At 38.5% G+C, this 25066-nt stretch overlaps 1 non-coding gene across 1 annotated transcript; it reads left to right on the top strand.

Annotated features, from left to right (window-relative positions):
* The first annotated feature begins 11790 nt into the window (after nt 1-11790).
* LOC142085314 (small nucleolar RNA SNORD45) lies at nt 11791-11875 on the top strand. Its single transcript, XR_012674617.1, has one exon. It is a non-coding gene; the product is annotated as a small nucleolar RNA SNORD45 (small nucleolar RNA).
* Nucleotides 11876-25066: the final 13191 nt, after the last annotated feature.

Here is a 25066-nt window from a genome sequence, read left to right as displayed (position 1 = left end):
AAATTTTCCTCCTGCATAAATGATCTTAAATCAATGTTATGCAAAGATATAGGAATTTACTTCCCAACATGTAATAGAAAAAAACCTGTCAGCTATAGAAACTGTTATTTTACCAATAAATTAATAGCTTTTTTCCCAAAAAAAATTATTTAAAACTACTAATTTTTTCTCCTGCTCTAATCCTGAGGAAGAAAATATAAAAAGTGAAAAATGGTATCTTCCAGCCAAATGTCCTTTCTGAAATTATTCTCTATTCACTATTTTTAAGTGGGCATCGGATATGACTCATGGCATTAAGATATACTGTTTGTCAGAGACTTTAAGGAACAAGAGATATTTAATTTCTGTTCGGCTTGAGACTACACGTACAGGGATTTGTGTATGAGAAATAGGCTGCTCCTTTGGTTCTAAGTAAGCAAGATATATTCAAATGATGGTATGGTAGCCAGGGCCGGGAAGAGCCAATTTTCAATTCCAAATAAATGCTGTGCTTCCTTCTAACGCTTTTGCTTTGTCCACCTCCCCACGTCAGTCAGCATATGGCCACCGCAGAAGCCAGAGCACCAGACCTCTCTCGATTCCTGCCCTCCCACCACAGCCTTGACGTGGCTTTCTTCTCTTCCCTAGTCCTTCCCCCCTGCCTCAGCTCATAATTGGTAAGGACAGAACTAACTGGCAAGGCGAAAGCACACAATTTTATTTATACTGGGTCCTTTGATGCCCTCTGATTCTCAGCAATTAATAGGTTTATCCTCTTCTCATATTTTACTCTATTTTTCATTACTACAACAGTTAGACACCAGAACACCCTATACTGTTTTTTGTGTTTGTTCCCTACTTACCTTCCTGGCAGTTCAAGTAGACTGCTAGCAGTCCTGGAAATTTTCTCCAAATAATTTTTTTGTCTATGTAATCCTGAATTTCTTCCAATTCTTTTTAATTCATAGCGAAGAGAAAAGATTCCTCCACGTTCTTGGAGACATTTTGAAGGAACTTTCACTCATTTTAGAAGTATCTACTATAACAGATTGAATCACTGCCAGGCCAGAGCATTGACATCAAAGATTAAAAAACAAAAGAACTCATGCTTTTTTCATAATTAGAAGGAAGCAGGTGTTTCCATTGTTTCAGGACATTACTTCAGCGCAGCACCATATTGCCCCATATTAGCTATTACAGCATTACCATAAACACTGTAACTATCCATCATGTCTATTAGAAATAACAAATACACTAGTAACTAATTAATTATAGTCAATATATTATTAATTATAAGACATAATGCATAGGAATTATGTCCAAATGAAAGCCACATACTACTAAAGAAAAAAGTAACCTGCTGTGAACACTAAGACCCAGAGTGCACACTAATGCTCAGGGAAACACGTGAACCTGGATCAGAGCAGAGTGAGAGCGAGAACTGACCATCAAGCTCCCACCTTTGGAATGAGGAAGACAGTATCTGACCAGTGAGTGTGTGTATTAAACACAAATATGAGGTATCAAACTACTAAAAGCCCACTCTGTCTTCTGTATCAATGTAATACATATGTTACTTTTTTTTTCTCCTGCTCTGATCCTGAGGAAGAGAATATAAAATGTGAAAAATTAAATATATATATATATATATATATATAAAAAAAAGAGTTGTAACATCTTTTTCCTCCTTCTTCTGTGGCTGTCCTTTGGTTGTGAAGCACAATACCTTCATACTTTCTACTGTAACACCTAAGAAGAAGGGGAAATGAAAATGAAGCAGGGAAGAGGTGAGTGAGAGAACAGTATGAAAGAGGAGAAAGGAGAGAATGAGAGAAGGGATAAAGTTAAACAGAGAGAAAAAAATAGTTTGTCTTGATGTTTTTATCACTGCAGTTTCATTTCATTCCGGTCCCTAGCATAACTGAGAGAGATACTAGCTGTGGAGAGGAAGAGGGAGGATAGCATGTTCGCAGCTGATTGGAAGAAGTATTAGCCAGTTTTAGTCTACAAAGAGGAGCAAATATGTTTACTGAATCAGCCACACCGAACACATGAAATTTGCTGTTGAGAAAAGGCACACAGTGAAACTACTGGCATAGAGAAACTCTCAAGAGAGATCTATGAAAGTGCTTGCACAAAATATAAATCCTATCACCATAACAAAGCAAGCAAAGGGCAATTGTTCCAAACACCTGCGTTCCGCTCATCAATTTGCTGGTCACACCCTCGTGATTCAATTTTGTTAGAAACCTGATGATTTCCATGACAGCCTTTCATTAAGCAGTAAGACCTCCACACCCAGACGTGTTATATTCATGCATTAGAAAACATACGGCACAAATTTGTAATTTGAGTTTTGTGTTCTTTGCCATTGCTATTAGAGGCCACCTTTCTCCTCTAACCTCAGAAGGAGGCAAGACAGACTCAGTAATTTCCTGTTGGGCTTGCCCAACTTAGTTATGGTTTTACTAATTTATTTTGTCATGTAAACACCTTCACAGATGTGCCTGACGACCTCCGCTAGTTCCATTATACGCCTTTTCTCAATAGGAGATTACTTCTGCTGAGGATGGCTTGCTCGGGGTGAACCTTTGCTCCTTTTTGCCTGGAGCACTCAGAGATGTTGAGGTTGGTATAAATTCGTATCTTAAAGGCCAAGTTCTCCCCCCATCTGTCAACCCATGTCACCCCATCTCCTCTGCACACTGAGCAAAAACAAAATCACAGGCAGAAAACAGAACAGAAGAAGTAGCAGAAAACTGAAACAGCAATAATAAAGGGACATCATTCATGGAGTAGCCAAAGTTCAATGAAGTGAAAGGGAAGTTGTAAGTTCACTTCTTAGATGGGACAGTGATTTGGAAAAAGAGATAGGACTAAACTCCACCTTCTGTCCCTGTTAGACCACCAGGCAATTGGATCTCATCTTGTCATGACGAGCAAACATGGCAAAAGAGCTGATAAATAAAGCTGCTTATTTATTCATAAAAATAAAGGATGGCTTGTGATCCATCTGATCAAATTGCCATACAGTATGCATTGGTTATTAGAGATTGCAACTAGAATGCAATATTTTAATTCATTTACATAAAGCTTCTGTGAGAAGGGAAATTGAGAGCTACCTTTTCCTGCAGAATGACCATTACCATTTATTTAGATAAATATTGACAAATTAATATAATCAAAAGACTGTCTTTACGTCAGGCACCATTCAATAGATTTGAGAATGGCATGTGTCATCTTGCTGAAGGGATGAGCCAGATGTTCAGCTTCTCTGTTCAGAGAACTTACTGAATAAATATTGATAAAAGGAAGTGGCATGAGGCAGCTGGGACCGGTTATGAAGAAGATTTTGTTGCTTAAGTGATACAGGAACTTAAAGACCCTTTGAAGCAAACCTCCATCCGACCTGTGTGAAACTATGGAAGAACATATCGCAGTAGGCAAAAGCAAACTAAGACTTTTCTTTTAAAAAAGTCCCAGCAGCATTAACATACCAGGAAATATGGGGACAGCAAAAGCAGAGATTGTATCAGCCAGCAATGGGAGTGAACGAGAAGACAAGCAGAAGGTAGCTTTATTTCTGGATATTGCTAGTTCTGGAACAGTTTTCAGTAAGCCTTGGTCTGGTTAGACAGACAAGTAACTACAGGACTGTATACTGGCATATGACATCTACCACACTCAAAATTACAAGAGAATTTTAGACAAAGTATAAAAAGGAAGTAGAGTCTGTGACTATCTTAAAAGTAAAGAGTTAGTCTTTGTGGAGCTGAGCTCTTTCAGACTGTATTACAGTTTGAGTCTACAGATGTTCAGAACTAGAAAACTTAGGAATTACTTGTTGCCAAGCAAAACTTAGTCGAGTTTGAAGGCTGAATGGTATCCTGACACCAAGGACAAGAAAAAATTCAAAATAATGTGGGAGATAAAGACAAAAATGTGAACTTCAATCTTCAAAACTGTAAAACAAAACAGACGGGTAAAATATCACTAAACAAACCCCTGTATTTGGGGAAAGATGCAAAAACCTCAAAGGATTCTATTGCTTTGCAAGAATTTGGGAATATCAACAGAGTTTTCACAGCATAAACAGAAAGGATAACAAGAGTAACAGTAACTCCAAGGAATTTTTCAGAGAACTGGTGAATAATATTACAGCAGAAGATAAATGTACTACAGCTGAAAGGCAGTACAACATTTAAATTTAAAGGCATACATTTTTGGCTTCATATTAAGTGGCCTCAAATGCTCAAGCCAAAGGAATATTCCAAAGTGCTAGAAAGTTTCCATATCATGTCTGACCTTTGCACATTTCTACCACCTCTGGTTATCTGGAATTCATAACGTTGTTCCTGCACAATAAATATAAACAATTAAGTTGTCCACCGATGCATTCTAGCAGATGTTTTTTTAAACCACTTTAAAGCCTCAGTTAAAAACAGATTCAAACCTGGAAGACACTACAACGAAGTACTTGCCAGATCTGATAGCACACCATCATGTAGTGGCATGAATTTAAGCAGTTTTTAGCAAATTATGATTTGAGACATGTGTTACTCCAGTTCTCTGACAGAATTAGTTGAACCATCTTTATTAATGTGTTAAAGTACACAGCTTTACAAACTGCAAGAACTACAAAGCTTTGTGCTAAAACAAACAATGTCATTGGCTAAGGCCTTATTTAACCAAAAAATTAAAACAGGAATGCACTGTTTGAGAAGTCTGGTCACATGACTGAGAAAATGCAAATACAGAGGAAAAGGAATGCAAAAATAAAATTCAAATGATGGAAGTCCGCACTTTAAGCTAGCAATACTGGATATATAATATAGCAAACACTGTCAACACAGACGGTAGCATAAGGTCCAGATAGACACAAGTAGCTCAAAATTAGTTTTATTCCCAGAACTGAGAAAGAAGGAAGGAATGGATACTGGTTTGGAGGTGGTGATCTCAGATGAGAACAAACATACAGCATACTTAAACAACTGAGTAGAACAACTAGTGGATTTATCTTCGCCTGACAGCTCTGAGGCTGTTTTAGGAACATCACAGTTCCTTCCACAAGGCAAGGCATCATAGACTGTAACAGTACATTAACTGGTAATTTAGGTAATGGAATGCTTGTAAGAATTTGAAATTGTGCCTTTAACTGTTGCTAGCATTATGCATACCTAGAAAACAAAGAAAGATGTGAGGAATCGCTTCTTTAAAGAACTGCTGGTGGGGAGCTGTGGGGCTGGCTATGGTGGGAGAACACGCACACTAGCAAAAGTACTAGAACACAGTGCAAGTGCATACTGTTTCTGAGTTACTACTGAACATCATCCACCAGCATTACTCATTAGAAAAGGTGCAAGAGAGGAAAATAAACTAAATTTTTAAGACATTTACTTCTGTGAAGAATTTTTACTCGTAACATCTGCAAGGAAAATAAATACCACTTGAAAAAAAGAAACAGAAGTCTGAAACTATTCCTTCTAATGTCATGTAGCGCCTTTAAATTCACAAATGGTTTAGAAGGGTAAAAGTACACTCGGGAGTTCCAAGTGAAATGTTTTGGCATGTTTCATATTCTTCAAACTAGAAAATGTGATGTCTTTGCTTGTGGGGAGCTATTGGCTTTACAAACACATATTGCATGTCTTACCTACTTACGGACCTCGTTATCCTTAAAAGAGGAAAAGTATTGAAAGTCAGTAACACTACATGGTCTTTCTTAACTCCTATTGCCAATATGCAGAAATGTCAGACCCCATACCACATGAATTATACAGGAATCCATGGAGATCATAATTCTTTGGTTTGTTTCATATTTACTTTTCATTCTGGTTCTTCATTGTCCTTAAGTAAATTAAAGACACTATACTTATTTTCCCTCTTCTCCTCCCTTACAATCTTATGTTAAAAATCCATGATAAAACTGTTTCTTTTAAGAACATCAACAATTAAAGTTCCTTATTTGTAGATAGGAAATTAAAAGCTATTTGTACAGCATTATATGTACACTGACAGATCAATGTAATGGACCACATTGGCCCAATATTTTCTAATACATCTACTAATATATTCCTTGACCTTTAAACTCATGCTTAAAAATGTAAACTACCTAGTTTGTGAACAAAATCAGGCAGGTATCTCCCAGGTGATAAAATTTCCATGTGCTGTTGCATGTGCAATTATTAGGGGATACCTGAATATGCTTCAGAGAGGAACCTTTTATACTTTATTTCACAAATTATTATAGGGATTACATTGAAATTCAGCTGCAGAGCATTTCCAAATGCCTATATTTTGGACCAAAACACCTGTACTGCACATATCACAAAGAACATACACATTCAAGAAATTAGAGAGAGAAATAAAAATAAGAAAAGGCATGTGACATTTCCGAGTCAGATTTGCCTAATAATATCTGTGACTGGAATTATCCTCTAAAATGTCAAACTTGAAGAGGTACACAGTCAGCAAAGTTTTAAGTATTACATGACCACCCACACCCTACCTATTTTGTACTTGTCAGGCACATTATTATTCAGATACTATACAAAGACAACATTATATTGGGTACATAGTTTGCAGGCTATGCAGAAGAATCCCAAAATAAAATTAGGTCAAAGGAATTTCACATTTGATTTTCCCATTCTTTTTCAAAAAGGAAGAAGAAAGTACTTCCTTACAGCTGCCCTGGTACAGCTCTGTTTACATATTATGTCAAGTTTCCAAACCTCCCTTCATTTGCTTTGTTGACACAGTGTCCAGTAAAATATTCAGGATCATTAAACGGTCCTAAATATTTTTTCTGTTTTGTTTTACATAAACATGTGGTTGGTTGGTTTTATTTAATTCAGAACTTTTCAGTCATCTTAAAAATGATATGATGTGCTTAAGGCATGCAAGGATAATTTCATGAAGAGGGATTTTCCTGTTTTACACATTAAACCTGTAGATCAGATGGAAAGTATGACCAACAGTTTGTTTTCTTGTTCTGCTCTAGACCCTTTCAGGACTTTGGAAAAAGAGGCTGATTTTCTCTTTTTAAATATCTGAGACAGAGAGCACATCTCCAGCTGTTCCTGGCATCACCCAGGCAGACTTCGGCGGCTGCTCCTCTCCACGTGAGGAATTTTACCACTGAACCAAAACGAACAAGAAGAACCGAGGGCCCCGCAAGAGCGGCGATTCATGATTCCATCTTTCTGCATGGATAACAAGTTTCCACCCCCTCTCTACAGTTATCCGTCAGGCTCTGGCTTCATAAGCCCTTGTGTCTTCCTTGCACAGAGCTGGGCTTTAAGCACCCTGTCATAATTTCAAAACCTAACAGATGTAGTGATTAGTTTGTACTGACTCCATCTGTTCAGCTATGAACTTCTTCCTGCCAGGCTTGTAAATGCGATGGAAAAGAAAATTACTCTCAATTGTTTTGGGTTTTGGGTTTGGTTTTTTTTTTTCATCTGTACAGTCTCCTCGAAGCTGAAATACAAAACAACAAAAAAACCCAAAAGACAAAAACCCAAAGGAAACAGACATAGCAAAATTATTGCCATCTAGATCAAATAAATCTAAGGAGATAATCCCCTTATGATAGTCTTGTGATGTAGAATTTGAAAGGGAAAAGAGTGTAAGCCATTAGTGGATGAAAGCTATAACAAATATATAGTAAGTAAAATAGATCAACCAAAAGATATCATCTCTCGTAAACGTATGCGCTAAGTAATTTTTTTCTGTGCTTCCTTGTCTTTAGACAGCATCCTTTAGATTTCATAAACAAAGTTCTGACATTGATGAAAGAAAAGTAATTATTAGTGTGACAAGTCCATTACTAAGTCAGCTCAGTTAATGTCTAGCTCATAGGAATTCCACCCCTACTTTCTCACTCAGCCGGAAGAACTTTAAAATGTGTTAATAAATCTGACTAAATCTCTTTAAATAACTGATCAAGTCTTATAATTTTAGAAACTCTAATAAAAGTACTATTGAAAATCATTAATAATTCTATAGCCTTATGAGCATAAACCAATTTCAGTCACAACATGAAGTATATTTCAGGAATGTACTTCGTAATACCTTTTTCAGTATAACACTAATAAAACTTACATAGCTCATCGTATAAGCAGAAGTGTCTGATGCAAAGTGTCCTGTCTGGTGATCTTGATTATACACCAAGCCCCAAAAGCCCCAGGTACATGCAGAGGGAAAGAAGAGCAGCAGCTTAGGTTTAAAGCTCTTCTCCACAGGGTAAACAATATGGGAGCAGGGATCATTTTACTGGAGCAGGGCAGGAAGGAAACCCAGCACACAGGCTCGCTGCAGAGTACTTGCATAATTTTGAGAAGCATTTTTCTCTGCCCTATGGGCAGAGACTGAATACTGGCCTGCACAGCATCAGCATGGTCCATGCACTTAACGGGGCGGACAGGAAATGGAGTGGTGTTTGCCAGTAGTTTTATACACCTCTGCTTTCTGTTGCTAGGCAGGGTGCAGTCCTGCCCAAGAATTGCATCTGTCTGCTCTCGGAAATTGTCGTATTTGTCCTTACAGAGGGGCAAAGACTTTCAGGATTCTCCTGAAAGACTACATAGAGATCCAAAAATGGATTTCAGTCATACAGATCCAATGTCGCAATCCTGAAAAACTCTTCACTTCACAAGCACCTCATTACTCCATGGACACCCAGAAGCATCTCAACTTTGGCAGAAAGATCTCTTTGGTCTCCAGGTGATGGATGAAGCTGATCAAGTTTCAAAGCTCAGGCATTTTTCTACCCATGACCCTCTCTGATATCCTATGCAATTTTATAGTATGCTCAATACAGAGGTACAGGATCAAACTCCATGCAAGTACCAGTGGCTGCTTCAACTCTCTTGATACAACTTGAAGGAAGAGCTGCTTCTTCACTTAGCCCATATTCCATTACACAAACACCTCCATAGTGCAACCTTCACCTAAGGTGAGGGAAACCCATCTTCATTCCCTTCTCTGCCTGAGCAGACCCAAACATTTGGTGATATGGGTGCTCTTCAGGAAGGTGGGAAAATAAAGTTGGGAGCCTCGCAAACAAAGCAGAATGAATTCTAGGTCCTCCATATCTGAAAGAAAGCTCTCAACTATTTAACAATTACAGTCTAATATACTAAATACTTCCTAGTTTGAAGGCAGCTCCATCTTTTCTCCCACTGCATTTTAGAAGAGTAACTGCTCAAAAGTCTGGATAAAGCTGGGAGCATCGATCTTCTAAAGAGAGGCCTGACAGGAGAAAAGTCCCTTTTCTCTTCTTCCTGCTGTGGAAAGCACCTGTGCTTAAAGGAGGGATGGGCTGAGTACATGCTCTGCCCTTGGCAGGTGAACTCCCTTTAAGGTCCTGTGGGATCCCAGTGGAGAGCTGGACACACCAGTGCCCTGCTAGTTGGTCCTATTGTCTGATGCCACCTCCCACAACTTTAAAAGCAAACCAGTGTCATCTGATTAGAGGTAGCTAGAAATTTATCACATTAGAAAATATTGATTCAGAAAGAAAAAAAAAGAAAAAAAGCAATAATTTTAATAAAGTATTTTCAGGAAAAAAACAGTTGAAATCATGATCCCTCCTATGTCAAAAATAGGCAACGCACATCCAAACACAGCTCCTAGTGCAAGTTATTTGTATATGGGCTTACCTGTAAAAGAACGCTTATCTGAAGGAATTACACAATTAGACGCAATGATTCAAAATGAATCAAAGTTCCAATAAGACAAAGGCTTGGTTTTCAGCTGCAGCATTTTAAGGTTCTTTTTTCTTTTTTTTCTGATAGTAAACAGCAAAACGGAAAGCAAACAACTTCATTTAGAAATAACAATAACAAAATAATAAAGATCAGCATGCAGGGAAGAATAAACATATTATCATGTTTTCCTGTGTTTTTAAACTGACTTAGAACACTTCAATGCATTGCAACACTATGGGCAATTATTTTAGTGTGGTGGTAACAAGGGTAAAATATCACATTTTCCCATGTGATTGCCTAATTATAGCTGAGTAATATGATGGTCAATATTGCACACAATTAAATGATGAATTAGGTAAATTTAAATCAGTGCAGAGTTAAAACAACCTTCTAAGATGAACTTACAACATAAGTAATAAAAGTATTTCAGATGAGGATAATAATATGTCAGGCTAAAATGACGAAAATAATGATCCTTTTCACAGAGGATAAAATGCTTTGTTCTTCCCTCTGCACCAATAAAAGTACCAGTGTGACTTTTGTACTGAATAGATGTATTTTATTTACACAGATTATTTTCACATAATTAATTGTTACACATAGAATTTGTTCCTTCTCTTGATATACAAGCCATTTTAATAATTATAAATGGAAGTACAAGGCTTGGAGCCTTCTTCAATTCTTATAAATTAAAACCTTTATGCTGTGTTATACATACATATGTGTGCGTGCACATCTGTTTGTGTACAGACATACTGCTAGCAGAAAAATAATGTGTAAATAATTTGACTCCTTCACTACTTCAATATTGCTGTGATGTTTTCACATTGTATATTCGTTATTATTATTTGGTGTATGATCCCAAGCAAGCATGTATTTCTGTGATAAAAATATGAACATCTACAAATAGTTAAACAGATAGGATTAGTTTGTTGCTAGCAGTTACGAGACTAACAGTATCTTATGTAAAAACAGATAAAGTTACAGGGGTTTTAGTTTGAAACAATACTGTTGTTTCTAAAATTAAAGATTCCTATATATTCCTAAATTTTTCTGTATATATGATCTGACTAAACTTGAATACTGTAGAAGTAAGAAACAGAGGAATCGGGAAAATGCATTATTTTTAAAGAGCTAATAAATATTTCCTCTCCAACAAAAAATGTTAGAAGTTTTATGAGTTTTCATAGTTTTTTTGTGCTCAAAAGTAAGTTTTATTTCCAAAAAACAAATTGCACTTTTGACTTAAAATTTTTTTCTCCTAAAAGATAGAAACCAGCTTACCTCTTCATCATAACTGCATCAGTAGAGCAACTCAGTGATGGAGACTCTCCTGTTAGGTGCTACCATTTTTCAGGGTTGTAAGAAAAGATTTTTACACCACAGTCTGCAAGTTCGGACTTCCAGCAAGCAGCACTCCAAGGGCCAGAACCTGTGTGCAGCTCTTTAACCTCTGCCCCACACCACTTCCTTTCCCACACGACACCACTGTGCTTTCTCCCACAACCTGTCCCTTTCACAGGACCTCCATATACTGTTCCCTTCATCAAAGGCACGAATGTGTTGCAATTCCAGAGAAATTCAGAATGGATACAGTCCAAAGAAAGACTATCTACTTTCTGGCTGGTGAACACCTTCTCAATTTATTTCTGATGGGATTTCATATTAATCAAGTGTGGGGAGATAAGACCTGAACACCTGGCTTAGTTGTTCCTTCTGTGAGGAAACTGTAAACATCAAGATGTAAAAGCTCACTGTTAGGAATGCTGCTTGCGGTTACCCTGAGGTGTGGCCTAATGAGTACCAGCTGATTCAAGAGCCAAAACAGGTGAAGGGAATTGTGAGCAGACATGTGATCGTTGCTAGAAGGAAGATTTAAGGGAGGCAACGGAGAGTGACAGAGATCAGAAGCTATGGAGAGAAATGGAGGAGTGAAGCAACGGAGAGAGACAGAAGGCTGAGGCAATGGTGAGAGAGACTGTGGGACTGCTCTGTTATGATAGAGGCTCCAGAGGGTCTGTGCTATCTTACACCACAAATGGTGACCCAGGTGGGACTGAAAGAGGAAAGGCTCCAGTATTGCTGTGCTTCTATATGTGAGGGTCAGTGATGAGTGCTGGCATGTATTATCTGATGTAGAGTTGATGTGTATCATCACTGTAGCTCCAGAATTACTCTGAGACCCACCTAGATGAGCTGCCCCAGGGAAGTTATATGAATTTTATACATCAGTTATGGGACAGTTGGCGTCTCAGTCACAGAAGCTTCAACCTGAAATGTTTCAATGTATTTTTGAAGGTAACAAGGTAATGGAGAACAGGAAAGGTCTCTGTATTAGAAGTGTTAAGTTTGTATCTCTGTAGTGTTAAGCTTGTATCTCTGTATTAGAAATGTTAAGTGGTAAGATAGGCTTAGTAAGTTAAGATTTGTATTAGAAGTGTTAAGTTAAGCTCTGTATTATATTTTGGAGAATGACTAAGCTCATATTGGGATGTGTCATTACTCTGGGAACGCACTCCCACTCCGACCCTTTAAGTCACTCCGACAATCAAGGTCTTTATGAAGGCAAGCTTCTCTCTTTCACATACAACTAATAAAAAACCTTCATTAAAGATATGAAGGTTTCAAAGTTAAGCACTCAGAAGTTAGGAAATGCCTAAATTAGTGTTCCCTTTGCAGCCAAAATTTATACTGCATGTACATATGCACCACAAAACAATCCTTAGCTATTTTTCCCACCAGCTGTGAGCCAAATAACGTATCATTCCCCAGTCCCATCTCCACAGACAGCTGAACTGCTTCAGCTGAATTTTTCCCAAAAAGACTCCCTTCAGGAAGCCATCCAATGTGACTTTTTCAATCAAAAGGTTAATGTTTCAAGCTTCAGCAAATGCAACTGGTCGTACTTTGAGTTCTCACGGAGTCTCACAGATGGCCCCATAGACGAGGCCACCACATCTTTGCAAACATGGATATAGACAATGAACATCCTTTGTGAGGATTCAAGGACACAGAATTCATTAGAAAAGGGTCCAACCATTGCGCAACTCACCTACCCTCCTCTGCCATACAGGGAGCAGGAAAGGGATGGGACAGGAGACTATGAACATTACACTTGGGCCACAAAGTTATTTCAGGACTGAGACTGCATTGTATGAATCTGATCCATGCAGCTGCTTGTGGCACCAGCTTGAATGACTATTACCCTACCTGACTGTTTTGAGATCCACCTCAGATGCTATGAATCCCCATTCAGTTGTGCTGACCTGTCCCACGGTGTCCTATTTCCTGCCTGATCTCAAGATAAAATACATGTATCTGCTCAGCAAGTCTGGCTGCCACTATTTTATAATCTGTGCTTCTGCTTGCTTTTTACTTCCAGGTTGGGCATTCAACATTATACTACTGTTTCATATTCATAGCAAACTAATAATCAAAGACAAGCAGGTTTCTTCAGCCATTTAAACTAGGAACATGATCTAAATTCCTGCCCCACATAACACAGTCTAACAAGAGGTCTGTATTAGATTACATGAAAAGGACTTGCAAGCAAATCTTATCTCTCTTGCATTTATTAAATCTACTACTAAGTAATATGATTTTGTATCATTTATATGACACGACTTTGATATGTGATTACATATAACTCTAGCATTTTAATTCCACTAGAATATAGAACCAAATTGGCCAATTTCACTGTATACTTATTTCTTTCACGTTCATTTGAACCATGTGCATTTATTATGAGCCAATTTCCTGAATGAATGCAAGGGCATCTCTTGAATTCCATTACAACATGCATGCCTGCCTTGCAAAGCTTCACACTGCACTGACACTGTTTCTGGTACTCCTGCTACATTATTTGAAGTTAGATAAGGTATCACTCCACTGCACACTGGAGCGTAAAGTGTTGGCATATCCTTAAATTGTTTGGGGTGGTTTTCTTTTCCCATTAAATGGTTTTTATTTCCATCATCACTGTGAGAACAGAATCAAATCCAAGACTGAATCTTTCTGCAGATTTAATCATGCTTGCCTTGTTTTAATTGCAATTTAAAAGCATATTAATACCTATCTACATACCCATCTTTATTGTACCAGCTCAAATGAAGTAATTTCTTGCCTTCAACAAATTATTTCAAAGCAGATTAAAAAAGTATAAGTCGTTGCTTTAGAAAGCACAGCTGTGGCTGAGGTGCATGTACGCTGATGGCCGCAATTAGACAGCATTTTGCTAATGACATCCAGATAAAGGATTCTCTTCTAGCTCCTTATGGTTTCCACAATTTGAACTCTGAACTTTTATAAACTGCTGTTACACAAACTGGGCTCTCCCTCCCAAGAAACCACAACTTAAGCAACGCAAATACAGGTCTGAAGTATATTCAACAGTTTCACCTTCAAGGCATGAGAAATAAATATTGCTCTATTCACCGAAGAACCTTACTGCGTAGCACACAATTGCTACAGCTTGTGACGGTAAGAAGGAGGCTAGCTTGCTTTGATGGAAGTTGGATGTCAAAGGTGTTATCTGGCCTTTGGAGCCTTAGAAATACAGCCCTCCATTCTCTGAGGTATTTGCATTTCAGCTATAAAAGTTCATAGGGCTTTTTGTAGCTAAGCTTGAATCATATTTTAAAAAAAATGAAAACCATGTGAACTTCTTTGTCTATTTTTACTGCTGTACCATTAAACTTCTGTAGATTGGCATAAGTGGGTTTACTTACATATAACTGAAAGCAGATCCCTTTATCTTCTCACCAAGAATAATGACATTAAGCTGAAGTGATCATCATTAAGAGAGATGTCCGTGGCTTCAGTGCCCAAATATATTCCTGAACGTTCAAGAGAATCAAAAGTCCCGTTTCTTTGCACATTAAAAAAAAAAAAAAAGGTAAAGGAAAAAAAAAAAGCATGGTATCAACACAGGGAACAGCACTTGAATTTCCACACCAAATAATTAGTGGAAAAATAAACTGTATTTCAGCTATCTTTGACTTCTAAAGTGTAGCGGGAAGTTGGACTTCACGTAAATCTTTATCACACCTTTCAAGTTATCTCAGGAAATGTTTCTGTTAAAATATAATACAAATAAATGAGAACTAGGTGTGAGGAAGATGAAATAGTTCAAAGGAATTCTCACTAGTGCCTTCTGAACTCTGTGTCTCATTCCACATCTATGGAGAATCCCAAGATCCCACAAGGGAAAAACCAAAGTGGATAGTTAGGGAACGTCCTGCACTTGGCATTTTACCTTGAGTGTTACAATGATGCAATGAACAGGTTATATGACCATTAAAAACAGTAATAAATGAAACTTTTTCAGCTTCTAGTGAACACAGATACTTATTATGTACTACTCATTTGTGACTGAATTGCAATTCAGTCATAATAATGTTACTAACATTATTTCAAAAATAACCAGACTTTTGTTTTCCATAAAAATGTTCATTTTCATTATTTTTCAAATTCTCTTAAGGCTGCCTAAAAAGCTCTTCATTCTGTCGTGCTTTTTCTAAGCACTCCACAATCCCAGCTTTTTCCTTCTGCTTAGAGTGCTATAACACTTTTAACTAGATGGATAAAAGCTAGTTATGTTTATCACCCAAAGAGTTTTGAATAAATGGGAAAGATATGCAGTCTGGAGAAACGAAGCTGGCTGGAAGCTTTGGGTGTTGGCATAACAACAATGTCTAGTTTTGACACTGAAGAAGGCATCTGTGTTTCTTTGTTGGGTGAAAAACAATAAAGCCTTCTGATGGGCTAATTTATAGCCTTACGATATTTTTAAAGAACCAAGTAGCTGTTTTTATGTTTTGTCATGATGTCTCAAGAAGACATTTGTCAGGTTAGTCCTTTAATACATCAGGGATTTTGCTTACATATTAATAAATTTAGAGTAACTGCAAAGATTTTGATAAATATTTGTCAGGTCTTTGTGGCTATAGGCAATTTTTAAACATAAAAATTATGTTACATATAAATAAATTGAGTTCTATCCAGTCAAACCAACTGAGCAGAGTCAAACAAAGGGGCAGAGCTTCAAACTGCAAATGTACATTTTTAATGGCACACAAAGAAAGAGTCAGAAAAGTGTGGAGCCTGTGCACTGTGACAACATTTTTCCTGCAACCCCCACATTGTTTTGGTAAATAGTTTGTTAAATAGTGGCATCTTGCCTCACACAGAGGCACACACACAGAGTTATTAGCTAACAGTGAACAAGTTTTGCATTAATTTATGTATCTGAGGGAATGGGGGAGGGAGCTATTTATTCATCTTCCCCAGATAAGTAGAAACTTTCCTCATAACCATAGCTGGAATGGAATCCCACCTAGTAAGGATGAGTTCTTCTCAAGCAAGTTGAAGAATTCACCCTGACCCTCCTTTCCTCTTGATGGCAGAACTTGAACATACTGTCTTCAGCACAAGTGACTTTACTGAGCATCGTTCTTTTAACCCTACTCACACATCCATTTTTCTCTTAGGCAGGCCATGTGGTTGTGGACATTAAAGTAGGACTAGCAGACACATTGCACTCATGAAAAACTGCAACATGAATCATCACTGCTTAGTAGCAGTGGAATCATTCACTGCAGCTCACAGTAAGAATAACTCATCCCCAAATCTGAACAGACGACTCTAAACTAGTAGCAGAGATTAAGACAATTTGAAAAGACATTGGAGAATCAACTTTAGAGTAACCACTATCATTTCTCATTTTCTTTGCAAGCAGTAAGAAATTATTGTTAATACTGGGGGGTGGGGGTGGGGGAGGGGGAGGAATTAGCAAGCGCATAATAGTCATTAAATCAGTAACCCAGTCCTAAGTTCCCCTCATGTTCTCACTGTTGTTCCTTGCAGAGAAAGCAGGTAAGATGCAGCAAAGCTGGTCTGATTCCCCTGGCCAAGCAGAACCTCATGGTGAGGGAATGGGGGCTGCAGGTGCTGTTCGTGTCCCCCCAGCAGAGAGTTAATTCTGTTTGGCATGTGCCATCCAACCAGAAATTTTCTCAAAAAGGCGACAGTTACAACGCCCAATCTTATACTCGTTGATTTGCACAGCACACAGGCTGAGAGGGTGGCAGCTCTGAATTTGCAGTGCTAAGAATACAGCGTATTGCGTTATGCTCAGTCCTCTGCCATGTGCATCTGACTGATAGCTGTTCCTGTTCGTTTATTCTGTTGGAACTCAGTCTTTTTGCATCACTCGTAATTTTGAAAGACATTATACATTGATTTTGCTGCTAACTGCTAATGCACAAAACAGTGGAGGAGATGAGTATTTTGTAGTCCTGAAGATAAGCAGTAGAGATGGACAGCTGGGGGAAGGAACTGTGATATAAAAGCATACCAGAATTGTAACAGTGGAAGACCTGATTATTTCTACCATAAATCCCCACCACCAACACAGAAAATACAAAGCAATTAGAAAGGAGAAGAAAGAGGCAGAAAAACTAGAGCAAAGATGAAAAATAGAAATTACAAGAGAGTTTGGCAATAAGAGTGCTGATTAAAGTGCTAGAGGTAGTTTTTCCTCTCTCTATTGGTTTGTTTTCCTAATAGTTTCTTCTGTATTAGGCTAGGATTACAGATTAAGCTATTTTTCCATGTGCATAAAAACAATTTATTCAGTCTCAGTGTGGCCACCATTTGAATTTAATAAATCTGAATTTGAAGGGGCACTGTTACTATATTGGGATTTATAAAACCTGAATCTGTGGTCTCCTCAGAAATGAGTCCCAATTTCATACCAAATGAAATGAAAAACAAAGTTTCTCCTATGCCGGCTAGCAGAACATAACATTAGAAATATCAGCAAAAATCACCCAGCCCTGCTTTGATTTCTCTTCCAACTAACAAAAGTAGCAATACTGCTGTCCACAGAAAATGCTAATGTTCCTTGAATTTATTTAGACTTTTTACTTCTGTGTTCTTGCGTCTCTCTGAGACGGCTACACACTTGGCATGGAATTACTGACCACTTTGCAGGTTGATTTTACTGAGTCGCCCAGGGCAGAAAACCGAAGTGTCTGAAGCACATGAGGAATTCCTCTTCTGCTCCTGCGAGCTGCACCTACCTTCCACGCAACCTCGTCCGAGGCATTTCCTTGCTCTGACTGCACATAGTCAATAAGGCCTGAGGTAAATGGCAAAATTTATAATTAGTTATTGCTTTCAGGTGACCTCAATCTCCCTGAGGAATAAGAGTCCCGAGAAGAGTGCCTTATCGGAGCTGCCCCCTGGGTAGCATGTTCTCACAGAACTGTATTTCAGGCGAAATGTTTCATTATTCAAAAACTAATCTACTACAGGATTAATTTTTTTCTCCTTTATCACAATGAAAAGAATCCATATTCATCTTACCATCCCAGCTTCAGACCAACCTTTCTTCCACCGGCCAGAGTATAAATAAGAGATTTCACCTACTCAAAAATTGCATGGTGGATCTGCTGACGCTGGAGGCTTGCAGGGCTTTCGGCCGCTCCGCCCAGCCTCTCGAGGATGCCTGCACCCCACGGCAGCTGGGCTCAGCAACGTCCCCGCTCCCTAGGGCTTCCACAGGCCAGTCGCGGACACTGCTGAAGCACCACATCCCGACCACAGGAGCATCAGCCAGAAGAACGTGGGGAGCGCTGACAAGTGGGACTTATCTGGGGTCTCTCCGGAGCGACCTGCAGTGTAAAACAGACGGGGAAGCACTGCCGCATCGTCTTGTCTCCTGGTGAGAGCACGATCACGAAGAGTGACTCTTCTGGCTGGGATTCTGCTGGCGTGTGTATGACACAATCATTTAACCCACTTTATACATTTTTCCTTGTCTCCAGCCAACTTTTTTCCTTGTTTGGAGATACAGATTAAGATACAGAGATATGGACTAAACTCATCCATTGAGGCCATGGTATTGGATTCTGTCAAAAGCTATTTTGAAATCCAAGAAGGCTACATCTGTAACTTCCCCATCTGTTCTTTGCATAATTTCCCTGAAAATAAATATACCAGACAACATCACACTTGAGATTTTTACCTTTTATGAAGTTATACTGGCTTGGTTTTGTCACCCAGGATTTTTCTAAATGTTTTGTGATCTCACTTATAATTAACATATCCAAGATCCAAGCGTCCCACTAGCACTGAGGTCAGACTGAGACTTACAATAGTCTAACATCATTCTTTATTTTATTTTATTTACACCTCCCAAGCCTTTTCTATGGAAGAAAACAAAAAATGCATGCAAATAACAACTTTGAATATCATTACCAACTCCTAATAATCTATTTAAAATTACTGCTTTATTACATTTCACTGCTGAACATTTACACTGCAAAATGACCGTAATTCGGTATTTCTATGGAAAACATGCGGTGCACAGACACATACACCCCGGGTTGAGTCCCCTGTTATTCACTCCACAGCTCTGAAATTAGGTGGCGTTTCTAATTTTCATAGCTGAGAAAGCGAAATGAACTAAGCAAAACGTGGCAGTGTGTGTGACTGTACAACACTAATCGCTACACCAGCAGAGCCACCGGCACTCACATATAACAAGGCTTTGACTCAGAATGTTATTTTTCTACACATATTACCACCCTAAACTCAGTCCATTTACAGCACAACCTGCTGACCAGAACTAAGCATATTGACCTAGTAGGTGATATTCCATTATTGGGATATCAGTATTACAATAATTCATTTCCTCTTAGCAAAATATCATCCTCTTAAATTTGTTACAGTGAGTTGGATAATTCTTAGTAAAGAAGAGGTATGCAAGTTGGAAGAATCATCCCTGCTTAATTACAGCAAAAAGCGTAGTTCCTGCTTAATGACCTGAACTGTTTTAAAAAGGAAAGTAACTTTATACATGAATGATGCTAACTTTCATGTGACAATTGTCTTCCTTTGTTTCAAAACAGAAATATTTGAAATAAAGTTTACAAAAGTTCAGGGGAGAAATGTGTTTCTCTTACATATATTTGCAGATCATCTAGTGCATTCCTTTCAGATCACTGAAAGCACATAAACTATTTCTTGGGAAATAAGCTATTTCCCAAGAAGACACTGAAGTGAGCAGAAATACACCAGCCAAACATGGCGAAATGTGAACATTTATTTGGGAGTGAAGTGAAGCAGTGAGTGATATTTTGCGAGATTCACTTGCGTCAAGTTGCAAGTTATTCGGTAGAAGGAAGTAATTTAAAAATATATCAGTATTTCTTCAAGCACTGAATGATTTACTATAGCTCTGTCAAATCTTCTAGAACTGAAAACTGTTCCATCAAAGTCAATGTGAACTTTGCCAATGAATTCAAGAGGAACAGGCTCGCAGTAAGCATACCAAATAAAATGCAATATTAAACCTTGCAGACACTTTAAAAATCACTTTACTGGTTCTGCTGTACTGAACCAATAAAACACCACAGCCGAAGAATGATAGTCTCTCACTAAAGTGGATTAATGGTTTCTTGGAAGAGAAGATGACTGAAAAGATATGTATGAAGACTGATATTTCTGTATAAAACTGTAAACACTTCTTACATGCATGAGACTAGTTTATTCAGCTTTGAAGGCTAAATCATCCAAACCACTATCCTTCCTTCTGGCCATCAGCTCCTGCTCACACACAATAGATGGCTCACCCGAAGCGCAGGTGCCGAGGAGACGTTGGTGTGACACACGAAGCATACCCCTGAGCGCAGCTATGATGCTTTGATTTGGCACTCTTCAGACAGCGATAGATAATTAAAACTGGTGGTTTCTCTTACACAGTTTATTTTAGAAATTGTTTTTAATTAAATAATTTTACTTTAAAAGTGAGTGCATTTTTTTTCTTGTGGAATTTTCTACATTACCTAAGATTCCTTGCTATTTGCACAACGTGAGACCTTGTATGATATTTGTGTAAAAGCAGGAGGCAGAGGATCACTGAAATAGTAAGATGTTATTTATATCTTGTCGGATTCAGACACCTTAGACTTCTTAAATAAAGTGGCAGAGGAATTTTTTCTGGTTATTTTCTAAAGCTCTCAGTGAGAAGAAAACTTTTTTTTTATTCCCCCAAAACTTTTACTATTGCCTTTCCATAAGCTATTAGTCTGCGAGTTTCTGATTCTATGGACTGTAGTACAGCAGTAAAAATTATCTCCTGGTTAAATGTATTTGCAGAGAAGCGTATAATATATGGGAGCATTTGGAGGAGATAAATCTGAAGGAGATATTTTATTTTACATCATATAAAACTTTATATTGCCACCACATTCTCTTAAAAAAAAATCACCCCTTCTCTTCTGGGAGATGATGTAAAACCATAAATAAGAAATTTTAATGTGCTCTGTTAAGTTTTAAGAGCCAGGATATGCAATCAAAGAGGGTATTTGGTTTGGATTGTTTAAAGCTGAAATTAAAGGGGATCTCCCACAGTAGCAGGCAACATGGGCTGGAAGAAGGGTGACTACAACGAACTTCAGCCATCAGAAGTTTATGGAGTGCACCAAAGATTTTGCCAGAAGGCATAAATCTGTTGACAGAGTAAGCCCAGCCACTAGAAATCCTGTTTCACCAGCCACAAATACAGATGAGAGAACAAAGTCTACTGATGACAAGCCTGACTTGGGACATATGGCTGAGAATTTGTGCAAGAAACATGAAATAATTTAGGTTAGAAGTGATCCTGGAGGTCATCATCTCCAACCCCCTGTTCAGAGCAAGGCAAGCTTTGATGGTGGGTATCACCTTGTGCTTTTGAAACTCGGTGGTACAGCTGCCTGGAGCTTATCACCATGGAAAGAGAAATCTTGCCCACCGCAGAGGGGCTGATAACAGCCAAGATGGAACAAACAAGGGCCTCAGATATTGTCTCCACTGCAATGGAAAAATACCAGAGAAAGAAAAGGGAAAACAACGGAGGAGGTCACATGACCCACATACCAGACGAATGCATCAAGTTCAAGGTCTCATACTCACAAAGGGACTTGGTTGTCATGAGTTAAGCAATAATTGGACCCCGGGGCTCAGCAGGGTTTTCTGTGGAGGGTTGAGCACTCCAGACATGTGTTGCAGAGTCATGATCCTTCCCTGCTGGGGGGTCAGTCACACTGGTTTTTGCAAACCAGAATATCTTCAACACAGATGACGGATGTCAAATTACTGTTTTAGGAAGCAAGAATTGAATTGCTTCAGGCAATCATGGATTAAAGTCCTGCCTTCTTCATCTTCCTCTCGTGACAGTGTTACGTAGACCAAAAGGAGCAGCAGATAGCACATGGTGTTTCAGGCATCTGGGTAACTTAATGGATGAAAATTAAGGCACCCTAGAAAGTACTAGAAGTCACTGCTTGTCAGGGATTATAAAAATCAAAAATTTGAATCCTGAAATGGAATTTAGACTTTATCACTTGTCCAAAAAACATTGCAAAAGTTTCGCTCCAGGCTACCAGGCTGCTTTGGCATGGACTATTATAAATTCTCCTGCTGGAGCCCTCACTTCCACGCAGCTCTGCCTTCAGTGCATCTAAAGCAAAAATAGGACTGAAACATGTAATCCAATGAAGAAATTGTTTCAGATTACAAATATCTGAATTTATAACTGATAATGGAACTTAAAGTATTTTTCTTACGCTGGCTTCAAAAGAAAGTAAATACACACACAAACCTTTGCTGGGAATGGTAGCTATTTGGTAGAGATAGTTTACTGGTAACAATTTTTTGCCTCAAGTATTTTAACTTGTCAACTACTACTGGCAGTAGATTAAAAAAAAGTGAAATGGTTTATCTTTGCAAACTTCTGCAGCAAGTATTTATTTTGCAACCATGGTGCTGAAATTAAACATCTAGACAGATACATGTTTATATTCCTGCAACCACAGGACTTTTTTTTAAAGAATCCATGAATGTGTTGCTAAGAAACAAAGTCCTTAGGATATCTATGTCACTCTTTAACTTATCCTAATTATAAACAAATTTTTTTTAAATTGCATTTGAAATTATATTTTTAATGTTTAACAATTGTCCAGTCACTTTGGACGTCATCTTGTTTACAGGAGGCAGTGGAAAAAAGGGACAAGTGAGGTAAATAGAATTGTTCTTAAAGCATCATCATTTGGAGTTGCTGAAATGTCCACAGGAAGCTTTTTTCCCCACAGGAGGAGGGTCAGATGTATTATGGCAAACAGTTGTGATTGACTAGACATTTGGTATTTTTGTGTTATTAATTCTTCCTGTAACTTGCTGCAAATATGTTTGTTTGTTTTCTTGTTTCTTATGAATAAATTGTACTGAGTAAGACCTAATGTTTTAGGTTTTGCACAATTTTCAGGCTCTCTGATCAGACCTCTCAGTTTCCACCAATAGATATATTCCTCGATTGCACTGCCTGCCCCTTCTAAACATAGAACCTCTAAAAAGTCATCAGACTACAACATTTCTCCAGAGCTGGATAGGATTTTTTCCTATGGTATTTCTCTCCTAAAAAAAAAAAAAATATGGAAAATGGAAGACCTTTCTTTTGGTACTGGAAAGAGCGTGGAGAACAGAGCTGGAAATACTTAGATCTATGTTCTGCTGCCCTGCTAGGGTTGGATCCTTTCTGCACACTCCCTCACTCAGGTCTCAGAAAGAGAAGCCTGCTAATAAGGATTTGTACTCAGCCATAGCGTTTTAAGTTACTTGAGCCAGGAACTGTGGATCATAGATGCATATTGTATCTCTCTGCATAAAAGCAGAGCACCAACTACACTAAGCATCAGACTGCAAATCTGTTTTGATTTGCCAGACTCCATTAAAGTGAAATAAAGCAAGGAAAAGTATGGGTTACTACTTACCAGGGAAGAACAAATAACAGATGATAGAGAAAAACCTGCAACAGTCATTGCCTTTTTCAGCCCTCACAAAAAGAAATTAATTGTGACCTAATTAGTTTAAATAACCAGGAAAACTTGGAAAAGCCTGAAGAAAGAATGAGTTAATGAACCTGTGAGTTACATTTAAGAATCCTATAATGACGAGCAAGTATAGGACCTGCTTACCAGCCTGATCTCCTCCCATCAAGGGCATGGGTTCACAAAACAGCTGAGAAAAATTAACAGCTCCTCAGCAAGGGACGTCTCATAGCCCTTCCCTTTGCTGATGCACTTCCCCCCTTTGCTTCGCCCTTGCAAAATTTCTGGCACTGCAACACAGAGCAACTGGACTCATTATGCCTGTAAACAGCTACTCCCTCTTTTGGCACACTCATATTTTTTGCCATTTTTGCAGGGTCAGTCAACTCACTGTGCATTCAAATGCCAAAACCAGTGCGAGGCACATCTGAAAGGTCCCAACATCTCGTCCTAAAGGATCACCATGGCTACAGAACTGGTCCGTATTGCTGTTCCTGAAATAATTCCTAACACATCAGACTGAAGTAATAAAAATACTTACATACAAATATCTGAAAATAAACACACAAGGTGGACACTTTGCTTCAAGAATCGGATCAAAAAGACCTTGAACCTTGCTGTCCATCTTTGTATCTAGGTAACAAACTACGGATATTTGCCTAATCCCCGTGATGAGCAACTTGTTATGATGCTTTCTTTGCTTCAGCAAGTTGATTTAGCTGAGGCTAGGACCTCGGTTTAGGATAACGTGCTTCCTTATATAGCCTGCCTTTTCTTAAGACCCCAATTAGGTTAAAATATTCTCCCACCCTGAGGATTTCCTCGGTCATTAGTCAGAAATGAGATTCACTTTCTTCCCACCAGAACACTTACTGCCCCTGCCTGCTCTGGGGACACTAATTACTGCCTAGCAGTAAACAGGCAGCTCGTGACTGCTCACATCGTTAGCCAACCTCTGAAGAGATCATCAGCACATTGCTACGCAGACTGCCCTTTTCTCCCTGCCTGGGCAATACTCAGATCCTAGTGTGAAGCTGTCCCATTGGTTTTTTAATAATCTCATATTCCATAAAACACATAATTTGCTAATCATACAACACAGCACATCGCTGGCTCTCCTGTGAGATGAAACACCATGATAATCAGATCACTTTCAGTGGTGACAGATCCTTGGGTGGCTGTATCCTGAGCTGCCTCTGCAAGCTACCACATCACTGGACGAGACAAAATATTAACAAGCAAAACTCACATTTCTTTCAGGATTCATAGTGTATGTGAAACTAATCAGAGTCTGTGTAACACATTGGCAGATATTTGGATAAAAACACTTTAATTCCAAACACCGAACTCTCTCGGCGCCACTTTTATTTGCATTTTCTAGGCGTGGATCCTCAGAACTTGACCTTGTCTGCCTTAGACCACCGACTGCACCGGGCTGCTCACATGAAAATGAAGTGTAGCAACACTGACATCTCCTATCTGAATTCTCGCTGCCTTCCTCCC

Source organism: Calonectris borealis, chromosome 8 (assembly GCF_964195595.1).
Source record: "Calonectris borealis chromosome 8, bCalBor7.hap1.2, whole genome shotgun sequence".
Classification (NCBI taxonomy): domain Eukaryota; kingdom Metazoa; phylum Chordata; class Aves; order Procellariiformes; family Procellariidae; genus Calonectris; species Calonectris borealis.
The sequence above is the reverse complement of the archived record's forward strand: the minus strand, read 5'-3'. Positions and strand labels throughout refer to the sequence as shown.